At 48.5% G+C, this 12,058-nt stretch overlaps 1 protein-coding gene across 3 annotated transcripts in view; it reads right to left on the reverse strand.

Moving 5' to 3' along the window:
• CTCF (CCCTC-binding factor) overlaps positions 1–8,284 on the reverse strand; it is a 31,872-nt gene extending 23,588 nt beyond the window's left edge. Inside the window, exon 1 of one of the 3 annotated variants that reach the window (XM_064670793.1) lies at positions 8,104–8,284. The gene's annotated coding sequence lies outside the window, so the exon portion shown is untranslated. Of the gene's footprint in view, positions 1–4,466; positions 4,765–8,103 lie in introns of those variants that run through there. The other 2 variants (XM_064670796.1, XM_064670795.1) reach the window with 2 other exon arrangements.
• Positions 8,285–12,058: the final 3,774 nt, after the last annotated feature.

Here is a 12,058-nt window from a genome sequence, read left to right on the forward strand (position 1 = left end):
AATCTGATAAGCTTTGACTGAAACTACTAGCCTTCTTTTTTCCAACCTGTAATCTGGGAACTCCTGAAGCGCCTCTAAGGGGAAAGCAAAACTGCAGTTTAGATTGCACCTCCAGTGCAAACAGTTTAGTACACAGGAGAAGGCTACTGTTGAAAATGTAATAGTGTTAACTTATGTCATAGAATCATACAGCCACAAACAAGAGGGCATTTTCAATTCAGTAGCATTTCCTGCTTTCATTTTAAATCTTTGGATGGTAGAAGCGTTTTCAATGGAAGAGTTTTGCAAATCGAACACGAGGAGACAGAAAAACTATACAAGAAGCTGAAGCAATTGGCCAAAAATCACCACTGTTTCTACTGCAGTGAAAGGCTCTTCCAGGAGCCAGTCCAGAGCCACGATGTCTCTTTCAACGTTAAACAATGGGAGAATTCAATTCCCTGGACAGCGATTTTAAACATACAGCAAAGTTTACTGCTCCATTTCAAAAGAGTAAAAAATGTTTGCAAATATCCCGCCATCACTACTTGTGGTCTCAGCCTCCTTTGCAGAAAGCCTTTACTTACCCCCAAAATATTTTGGGGCATGGTTCCACAAAGGCTCAAATCGAACTTAGAGCTGCATTTTTTCCACATCCACTTACATCTGGTTGCCCCCACGAAGCAAATTCAGCTGACCAGTTCATCGCCTGGCGACTCAACTGCCAGCACACACTTGGAAGGAGATGGGGTCACAATAATCCTGATGCAAGCCAACTTAATTTTCCAGGGAAGCCATGACTTTCACCTCCCTAAATGCTTTGGTGTTATTCACAACATGGCATAACCTGTAAATTCACTTGCACAGATTTTATTGGTAGGCTGAGAAAAAAGGAAGAAAATTCCCTTTGTCCAACATGAACATAAAAAAGCTCTACAAGGACAGATCAGTGTCCCTTTAGTCCAGCAGTCTGACTCCAAAAGCTCAAGCAGGCAGTGCTGTGTAGGGAGAGCAATCAGTAATGTCTGTGGTTTACCACCCTTATTCCAACACCCAGCCATGGGATTAGGGATCTTTGCCTCTGGACCTGCTGATCCCTTGCTGAACTGACAGTGTCTCCACAGTCTCTTACCACAATAGGTTTTCCATCAGTTGTGGTGTATTTACCCCATTTCTTCCTCCTACAAGCTACAGGCTCACCACAAAACTCACAGCATCTACCCAAGCAATTGGCCTTGTGTGAGCACTGGGAACCACAGAACAGCAACCCCAGACTGGGCACAGACAGAGTTCTGCCAAGAGCTCAAGTGGCAGCAGCAGAGCCACACCACTCACCTTTTTACAAACAGCCAGGAGAAACCAGAACTGCCAAACTCAAGCATTGGGTGCTTAAATTGAAACTACCACCCAGAGGAGCACATGGATTATATGCAAATTCTGTTGCTCAGAATTCTCAAGCTTACTTATCCCCTTTCCACCTTTTTAACATGGGTAACACATGAAAAATACTTTAGCTTCCAGCAATCTCCACCTAGACATGCTTAGTCCACCATCAGCCTATTTATTCACTGTAACATTCTAGAGAGCTTAGAAAGTGTCAAACGCTTGTGTCAAGCCTCCACACATGATACATTACCATAACTCAAAATTATTGTGTTGTTTACTCCTTCTTCCACAGCTTTATGCTCCCTAATTTCATTCCTGATTAAGTCAGTATTTTACTCAGCATCCAATTTAAAACGAGGATCACTGCAGATAAAACAACTCCACACAATACATATAAATGCGATATATAAAGCATGAGTCAATAAATAACTTTATGGAATACAATTTTATGGAGCTATATTTTCTTTAGTGCATTCCATAAAAATCACCTTGCTTCACCTTCTGAGCATTTTCCATGCTTTGAACTGGGAAGGAAGAACTCCTTGGGAGATGCAGGTTTGGGACTGGCTGGCTGGGCAGCAGTGCTCGTGCCAAGGTTCTTTCCAGTAGCTGGATGTGAGCCAGCAGCAGGCCCGGGCAGCAGGGAAGTAACATTTATCCTTCCAACAGCTCCCCAGACATTATTAGACACATCTCCAGCATACATCAGTATCTGCTTACTTTCTCCTGCTCAGAAGATTTTACTGGCTTGATCATGTTCTGGATTGATAAGGAAAAGTCCTAAACCTATTTCTGTTCAAAGAGAGAAGCTGGTTCACGAAGATGAGGTGCTACTCATCCTTTTTCTTTAGCAGCTGTCATTTGATCACCAAGCCCGACCACTTCTGAGTGACAATTCTATGAAACAAAAAAGATTCAGCACCTTGCAGCAGGCTGAAGCAATTTTCAGATTTTTTTTTCCACGATCTTGATTCAAAGATGTTAAGAGATTAAGAAACACAGGACTGCTCTTCATATCATAATCCAACAGTTAATCACCTTCCCTGCGAAAAACATAAATCTTTTAATTTGAACTTATCAGGCTACAAATTCTTGTTGTGTTTGTCAGCAAGATTAAAACAAGCTGACTAATATCCAGTATTATCTTGTCAGGGACGTATCTGAGGACTCTTCTCAAGTCACCTCTTAGTTTTGCTGAGACCCTGCACAGTAAATTCTTAACATTTCACTGCATGGCACTACAGCTCAGTTTTCTGTCAAACTGGGGATGAATCCCCCTTGCAGACTAATTTTTTTTTTTGGTTAGTTGGTTGGGGGTTTTCTTGTGTGTGTGTGTGCTGAGGCCAGAATGATACACAGTATTTTGGGAATGACTTCATCCCACCCCACACAGGCAAGAACATATCCCTCCACTAATGCATTTTAGAACTACATTAGGTTCACTGTCACAGCATCACCTTGGAAACTCATGTTTGTGCTGTTTATCCAGTGTCTTGATTTAAATGCAGCTGGAATGCCTTATTCCCAGGTGCAGAGCTTCACATGCAGCAGCCTTAGGACACGCATACCTGACTGGACCTACTTCACCTGACAGTCACAGTACCACAAGTTTATCGTGCAAAAGTTTTTAGAGACATTTTGCACCCACAAAAATCACTAAACAAATTGTGACAAGCAATTACTTGGTTTTGCTGAATATCCATGGAAACTGTTCACTCTTGTAAACCCCTGAATTCAGACTAATCCTGAACTAAATGGCATTTATTGGTATTCAGTACTAATATTAAAATTCAGTAAGGTCCTCAACATCAAGTCCTTCAACAAAGTCAAGTAATAAATTTAACAAGCTCTTGTTTTCTTAAAGCTTTATTTACTAGGATTAATACTTTTCTCTCCTTGTTAACTGAACTCTGTACTAAAAAATAAATGGGAGAGCTGGTAATAATGTGAACTACATATGTATTAACACACAGAGAGCTACCCAAATACCCAAGGTAAGGTGGGCACCTGCCAGCCCTCTGCACAGCACCATGTCACTACCTGCCATGTTCATCCACTCCATCTCCTTTCAGATCTGACATATCAGTGCTTCTCTAACCTCCTGGAGTTTCCCTAATGTTCCAAAGTGCATTGACTAAAATATATTCCTTTCAATATTACAGCTAGGGATATTCCAGTGGTCAAAAAATATACTGGCCAAGGCAAAAGTCTCTCTCACCTCCCAGTGTATTCTGGTGGGGAGGGTGTTTAGATGGCTTTTGTGTTAAGTTTTGGTTCGTGCTTGGTTTTTTGTTTGCTTTTTAAAAACAAACAAACACCACAGAGAAATTTCAGAAGAGCAATTTAATTCTAAATACCTGAAGGAGAGCACAAGGGTTACTCTGACATCCCAATTAAGGCAAATAAATTTCTTTATATAATAGGACCAAGCTATTCTCTCCTCTACTTTAAAGACAGCTACTTTACCTGATGATGTTTGAGAGACATACAGGTTTCTAATGATGATGCATATTAATACAGACAGATGTGTATGTCACACTCCAAACAATCTGTGATTTGCCTTCTGTTTTGCTGGAATTTGACAAATTCAATGATGTCAACAATTTTTTTTTTACATTACAGGGAGAAAAAAGGTAAAACAAAATTTTCAGTATAAGCTGAACTTATTTAACAGTGTCTTTACATTTGAGTGAAGTTTTTCAGTAAAACCTATAAAGCTTTAGAAATTTCGTAAGTTTGCAGCTATGGGAGAAAAATAAGATGGTGCTGATAGCTGACTGACACAACAATATGTATTTGGGCATACTACTTGTACTGCAGGGTGTAAAAAAGCACCCTAGAGCACAGCTTGCACCATCCCAGCAGCAGCCCTGGCTGGTGTCACTGGTCAGCACGTCCTAACTGGCCACTGCACTTGGGCTTGTAAATGCTTTCAGACATCCCTGGCCTCACCTCTTAGTATGAACCCCACACAGCACACTGAAACCCAGGCAGCTGACAGCAAACCATGCGAGGGCTCCAACTGAGGAGGGGGGTGTCTCTAAAACCAAACCTTTACATAAGAAATGCAACTCTAAGTATCTAATGACTCAAAACTTCACCTGTGGGGATAGTCAGAGAATAATTCTTCGTGAGTCCATTCTATCACAGATGTCCCCTAAGCCAACGCACGTTATCTGCACCATTCTCATGAGCTGCCTCTGCACTACTTCTGTTTTCACCTGTTAAGAACCACATTGAAAAGCAATTAGATTTTACAGTTTCCAAGTTTTTATAATACTGAGGAAAACTTCACTTTGGCTTTAATTTACATTAGACACCCAAACTGAGCTGTTCAGTCTACAGTTACCTGAATGTTACCACGACCTGAAACACAAAACTCCCTACATACCTTATGTTTATTCTACTCTTCTTTTCAAGGTTGTTCTTGTTAATCAGAAAAAACAGATCACTCAGCTCAGCGGCAACTATTTAGTTTTCATATTAAATATGTCTAGGATAAGTACATCTCAATTCCTAAAGAATGATGGATTACTGAAGAGAAGTGGGAGGAGCTTCAGGACAGTGTTTTAAAGGAAATTCAAATATCCTTCAGCACAAAAAAAGCAACATCTTCAGTTACAGTCAGGAAAGGACAGAGATACTTTCTAAGTTTCGGTAAAAAAACCCTAAAAGAACAAGAGCCATGTATGTTCTGAACCATTTTTATGAACTCTAAATATAACAAATAAAAATGGAATTTCCTGGATCTGTGTGTGTCTCTAAGACCACGCAGTGTTACAGAGCAGCAGAGCCTGATACTGTATTGACATTTCAAGGTTTAGTACAACAAAGACTGAACTGGGCATCTGAACTAGAGCCAAATGGATGAACAGGGGTTTACAGTTAAGCAAACAAATCAGTACAGTTCAGTAAGTGAACACAAACAAAACAACCACCAGTCAAAGCTTTGGTTTCTTTCAGCTCCAGTCAGTGTCCTCGTGTGTGCAGGAAAAGTGGTGGCTGCTCTTACTACATGTATTTCTAGGGCACGTATGAGCAGGAGGGAGCAGCACTGGCGATCCTAATGCTCTGCTACTCCCTTGAGCTTTCCCTCTCTGGTAAAGAACAGGTAAGAGAAGGGAGAGTTGCCAGGACAGGAAAAATAGGGAGTTTTTATGCAAATATAATCACTACGTGTAATATATCTGAAACAGCTAACGTACAACAAACTGTTCAGACAGAGCAGGAAGAGCTATCCAGAGGTCAGAGCTCTGCACAGCTTTGTGTTACAAGTGATGCAGAACCTGTTGAAGCACAAGGGATATCAAGGAATAGGCTGGCTCTGCTCCAAGAGCAGATAAGCCTAATAAAGCTCAATATCCAACTTCCAAAAACCTTCATTAGAAAAGCAGAAGTTCCTGGACATGAAGTCCTAAGGGGAGGAGAAGAAATTAAATTCTGGAGTAGGCTCTATACAAAAATTCCTAAGCAAGTCAGTAATGACATATAATTAGATTTTTCATATAAATGCTGAATAAAGACAAGAATAACACAGGTCGGCTTCTGGCATTCTCAAGACACAGCACTGGGAGCGCAGCAGGCGGGTATCAACCTGCAGCCACAAGAGCTGGTGAGGATGCACACAAATTAGCTACAGATCATAGTCAAGATCCAGCCTGCTCACACGAAAAGCAGCTCTTGAAATAGCTCTTTCCCTCAGTAACGCTGCAGGCACGAGGCACCAGCAAATTTAATGCTGTAGTGACAGTTCCCCAAGCTCTGCCCGAACTGGGAAAGACTCGCTGTATTATTTTCACCTGTAAGGCCACTGGAGGCTACAGGAACTCGAGTTTTACACCTTTTGCTCGGATATTAGTCCTCAAAAATATCCCACAAAGTTTTGTGAATTTTTATGAAGCCATTCTCTGCATCCTAATAACCTCTCATGTATAGCAGATGACATTAAAACTGAGCTAGCTCTATACATCCAGAAGAAAAACAAAATGGAAGTAAAACCCCATCAACCTAAAAAAAAAAAAAAAAAAAATCAAGCAAGCACTGCTTTGCCCTTATGCTAAAATTGCTTCTTCCTTCGGTTCTACTGATGTTTTCTGTACTCAGGTAACATGTTACGGACTATTTAAGTAAGAACAGCTTGAAAACAGCATGGGAGTTATTTCTTATACCCAATGGACTCCTGCAAATTCAACAGGCTCTGCAGAAGGTGAATAAACTGGTGAACTTAAGACAATATTTACACACTTCCTGCACTGAAACAAAGACCAGATACACTGGAAGTGGTAAACAGTATTTTAGATGCTTCTAATGACACCTCTGGAGTTTATTACCAGAATTCAGTAACTGGCAGGAGATGAGGAACAGCCATGCATGTATTTAAGTGGGGGAAGGCTGAGTAAAAAAATAGGAAGTCACAAACAGGAAAGCGAGCTCATTCTTACCAACAGGCAAGTGCTAAGGATTACACTGAACGGAGAAGGATCTACATAACACGACAAAACCCTTCCATCGAAGTCATTTCACAAAGCTATGGCAAGGCCAAACCCGATACCATATAAATACATATTCTGAAGAAATCTAAAGTTGATGTAGAGAACAAAAAGCCGAGTGTTTGGACACAGAGCATGTGCGGTTTTCTCCTCTGCATCACAAAAAGAATCGGGTTTTGTGCTTCCCCCCCACCGCCCCCCCCAAGCAGCACAGACCCATGGAAGGGAGGGAATAACGCCATGCTCTGGCCATGGGATTTCGGGCTCCATCCCTGGGCAAGCGCCCGGCTGCGGAGGCCCGGGAGGTTCCCGGGGAGGTGCCCGGGGAGTCGGGCAGCCGGGCCAGGTCCCAGCAAGTGACACAGCTGCTCGGTGGCAGCCCGAGTGCTCCCGATCGCAGCCTGAAGCCCCGTGGGGTCCCCGGGGTGGGGTGGTGGCGACCGGCCGAGTCGGGGCGGGGGGGGAGAAGGCACAGAACGGCGGTGCCGCCGCTCCTCGGGAGCGGCGCGGGGGGCGCGGGGGGGCCGCCGGCCGGTCACCGCGGCGAGAGCGGGCGCCCCCCAGCCGTGCCCGCCCCGGTGCTGCTGCATGGCGCTGCTCAGCCTGCCTTGCAGAGGGAGCTCGAGTCCCGCTCTGCGCCTCGCAGCGCCTCTCACTCCGCCGCACACGCCAGCGCAGCGAGGCGGCGGCCGGCGGGAGCGGGGCACGCAGGCGGCCCCGCGGGCAGCGCCCGGCCGGACACCGCGCCAGGACGCGGGCGGAGGGCGCGGGGCGCCGGGCCGAGCCCCGCGGAGGTGCGAGGGTGGGGGGGGAAGCAGAGGCGGCGGGGCGGGAGGGGAGCGGGCCCGGCGCGGCGGGGCGGGGGAAGGAAGGGACGTGCGGGACGGGAAGGGAAGGAGGGGGGCGGCAGGCGCGGCGGGGAGGGGGCGGTAATGGGGCGGTTAATCAGCGCCGGTGGCGCGGCGGAGGAGACAAAGGAAAAGAAAATGGAGTCGGGGCCGGCGGGTGGCGGCGGCCGCGCAGGGAAGGAGGGAGGGCGGGCGGGCGGCCCGGGCGGTGCCGCAGCCCAGCGCCGCGCTGTGGGGGAATGGCGGCGGTGGCGGCGGCGGCGCGGGGACGGTAGAGGGAGACAAAGCCCCCCTTGCTGCCCCGGCGGCGGCCGCTGCGGGGCCCCAGCCGCGCCGGAGCCCCATCGTGACACCTAGAGGCCGGAGAACGCGACTGCAAACCCCCCGCCGCCGCCGCTTACCTGCGCCCCGCGCCCCGCCGAGCTCCCTCCGGCCGCCGGGCCCCGCCGCCGCCCCGCGCCGCCCGCGGGCCCCCCGCGGAGGAGCCGCCGCGCCCCGCACGCCCCGCCGCGGCCGCCGCCGCTTTAAGCGCCCCGGCACCAGCCCCGCGGTTTAATCGCTCCACAGTCGCTTTCGGACACAAAATGGCGGCGGGCGGGGCGCAGTGCGCACGCGCCACCCAGCGCGGCTCTGCCGCGGCCGCCGGGCCCGAGCGGGCGGGGGGGGGGTAGGCGGGGGGGGCCGGCGCGCGCGGGGAAGCGGCCGCGCGGGGCACGCTGGGAGCGGCGGGCGGGGCGAGGGGCGGGGAAGGAGAGGAGGGGAGCGGGGCGGGGGCGGGGGGGAAGCGAGCGCGCGGATCGCGCGCCAACTTCAAACGCCTGTGCGTGCCTGCGTCAGCGCGTCACGTGCCGCCCGGGGCGGGCGGGGCGGGGGCGAGGCACCGCCCCCCCCTCCCCTCACAGCCCCTCAGGGGAGCGCGTCCGGAGGGGTTGCGTGAGGGGAGGTTTCGGCCGCCCGCGGGATGTGTTAGTACTGCCCCGAGCCCCAGGCACCCCTGCCCCTGCTTTGCACGCGGGGTCCTCAGCCACAACCGCACCCTTCACCTCAGCTAAAGCTGTCCCCTTCAGAGTCAAAATTGTCCCCCAACCTAAAACTGCCCCCCCAACCCAAAACTGCCTCCTAATCTAAAACTGCCCCCTTCGTCTAAGCGAAAATTCCAGGGCAGGAGGCTGTGCCTCAGCTCCACGAGAAGGAGCTCCTGAGGACGATAAGGCCACAGTGAAAGTCTCATCTTCCATGCTGAAGAGGGGATTTACCCTTCTGCTGAAAGACCGAAGCTTTCCTTAAGCTGGAAGAGGAGTCAATACGGTCATGAATTAATCACCAGGAAAGTCATAGGGCAGTTTTGTGAATACCAACAAGTGACTGGAATTAGGGTCTAAGAGGGGAAGTCGTACGAGGAGTGTCTGAGGGCACTTGTTCAGCCTGGAGAGGAGACTGAGGGCACAGCTCATTGTGGGCTGCAGCTTCTCATGAGTGGCACTGGAGGGGCAGCACCGACCTCTGCTCTCTGTGACCACTGACAGGACCCGAGGGAACATCTGGAGCTATTCCAGGAGAGGGTTAGGTTTTTGAATATTGGGAAAAGGTTCTCCACCCAAAGGGTGGTCGGGCACTGAACAGGCTCCCCAGGGAAGTCACAGCACCAACCCTGACAGAGCTCAAGAAGCGTTTGGACAACGCTCTCAGGCATGTGGTGGGATTCTTGGGGTTGTCCTGTGCAGGGCCTGGAGTTAGATTTGATGATCCTTGTGGGTCCCTTCCATCTCAGGAGGTTCTGTCATTCTACAATTCTGTGATTTAAGATGGTGTTTGCCTGGTGGTTTCAGAAGACCTTGGGCTTGCCAAGCTCGTAACTGGGTGGGAGAAACCGCTCCAGTTAGCTTCAGCACTGCAGGAATGGTGGATATGCTGCCAGTGTTTAGTAGTGAGCTTCTGGGGAAGTCAGCAAGGTTGACTTCCATCAGAAGTTAGACACCACGGTGTTTTCTGTCCACAAATTTTCCCCAAAAGGTGGAAAGAGCCGCGGCATCCACGGTGAGATGCATGAATTTATGTGAGAATGCACCAGGGCCTGCCTGTCTTTCATTTCCTGCAGTTCCCTGGGTTGCTGAATCTTTTGGGTTTAACATACTTTCTCATCTCCAGCAGTGCTGTAGCAGACCCAGAGCTGATTGACAGGCAAGCTAAGGAGGGGAGAATTCTATGAGCTCATGCTGCATCCTCTTGGTATTTTCCTACCATAAACCCATGTGAAATGGAGCAAGAGTAATGGATTAAAATATTAATAGTTCAAAAATCAAATGCATTGGAAGGAAGCTGCTTTTCTCTCCTTTTACTCCTCTGTCAATCCCTGGAGGACAAGAAGGCCTGGAATGCAGAGAGAAATCTAAAATGTAAAGAAACCTCAACACAAGCCCGTGCTGGTAGGACCAAAGAATTGTTAGGCTGTTACAGTTGAAATGGACATTAAAAACCTTGCATCAAATTTGTGCCTCTTGAGATGTCACTGCAGGTTGGGGTAAAAGCTGTTCAACAGCCTCAGCTTTACCACAACCTGCTTAGCAAGTGACAAACCCGTCAGAAAAACATTAGCATACATTAGCATGTGTAAGCTGCCCTTAAATCCTGGTCTGAATAATGCTGTGATGACTTGTTGAGCTGCACTGAGAGGGTCTGCCAGGCCTGTGAGTGGGGAGCTGAGCTGAGAGTGAGATCAGGCCCTGACCCGGCTTTACAGGTTTCTCCTGCCTAAATCTAAGCTCTCCCAGTCCTTGCAAAGCAGCAGAGCACCCTGGGCTGGTTTTGAGCACCGATACTCCTTTCGGGGCTGTTGACAACCCAGAACAAGTTTCCTTTTGAGGATCATGACACCTGGATGAGTCCATTAGCTCCTTCCAGTGGGGCCAGGGCAGCTTACCCAGAGGCCAGAGAGCGCAAGCTGTGTGGAGTCACAACGATGCAGCTCTGGCTGAAGGAGAAAAAAATCATAAAGCAATGGCAAAAAGTGGCCATTAATTATGACAAGGGTGTAGCCCACAACCATGAGCTCCGGGGTCTTCCTTACATGAGAAATTTGAATCATCGAAACAGAAAATCCTGTGTTTGAAGGAACTCAGAAGGATCTTTGAGTCCAGTGATGGGCAATCAAACACTTTTTCAAAATCCAGAAAACCCACATCGATGGTCTTCCCTTTGGCCACTAGATGAGTTGGTATAGAAGGAAATTAAGTCAGCACAGCACGAAGAATCTGCTCAGAACGTTTCTGTAGTGTGAATTTTTTAAAAGTCATTTACATGCTAAGCTGTCAACCCATCAATTCTCGTGCTGTAATTTTTAGGAGGATGGCGTATCTCTCATCTGTAGCCTTGAATCCTGCTTTAAGCTTAAAATTTAGTTCAGGCACGAATCAAAATGGAGAGGAGCACTGGGTGTGTGTTAAACTGCTTCTTGCAGCTGCTTTAAATACTCACCCAGGGCAGGGAGTAGATGGATGCTAATGATCCCTGTGCCTTTTGTTTGTAGCCATGCTATGGCAAACGTTTGCATCTTTCGTAGTAGGAATGTCGCTGCTTGGGAAGCAAAAGTTGTTTTGGCAAACACCTATACTTGGAATTCCGCTGGAAGTGTCCCTGACCATCAACCAGCGAGTGCTGGGGGTCTGCCCTACTGATCCTGGGTTTCCTCACTTGGAGGCGCTTTTGAGCTGACTTGCAGGGAAACCAAATCCCCAGCTTCAGTTCGAATTGTGAGTGCTCCTGAAAATCGGCCTCCGAGCCTGTCCAAATTAGACACCCAGAGGCAGAAGCTCCTTCTAGGAAAGCTGCCTGAGCGAGGCTTTCCCCGAACACGCCCATGAGCAGAATGGCAAGAACTGAAGGTGAGGAGCTCCTGACCACCTTGCCGAGGCACTGGGTGAGCTCACCCTCCTCCTTCCAGCTCCATGCTTCCATCACACTCACAAGCCCTCAGGAGTCACCACTCCTCTCTCAGCTCTGAGGAAGACAGCAGTTGAGCTTGAGAGCACTAAATTAAGTTTTGGAGGGTGCCTGGAGCACCCTTTGGTCTCTGTATGAAATGAGGCCCCTGCTGTCACCCCAGGAGTGGCGCTTGGAGAACAAGCCCGTGTGTATGTGCCCGTCAGCCCTGCAAGGAACATGTCAGTGCTCCCGAGGAGGTTGTTCCTTTGCTGTGGTTCAGCTCAGATGTTCAAATCATCTCTGAGTGCCCTAGGGAGTGCTTTGGAAACATAATTTCCCACAGGCCTGGGATAAGGTGAGAGGTCCAACTCTGAGGTTGCTCAAACCGGAGATTCCCAAACCACAACCCCCTAAAAATGACTTGGCCTCAAGATT

Source organism: Pseudopipra pipra, chromosome 14, assembly GCF_036250125.1.
Source record: "Pseudopipra pipra isolate bDixPip1 chromosome 14, bDixPip1.hap1, whole genome shotgun sequence".
NCBI classification, from domain to species: domain Eukaryota; kingdom Metazoa; phylum Chordata; class Aves; order Passeriformes; family Pipridae; genus Pseudopipra; species Pseudopipra pipra.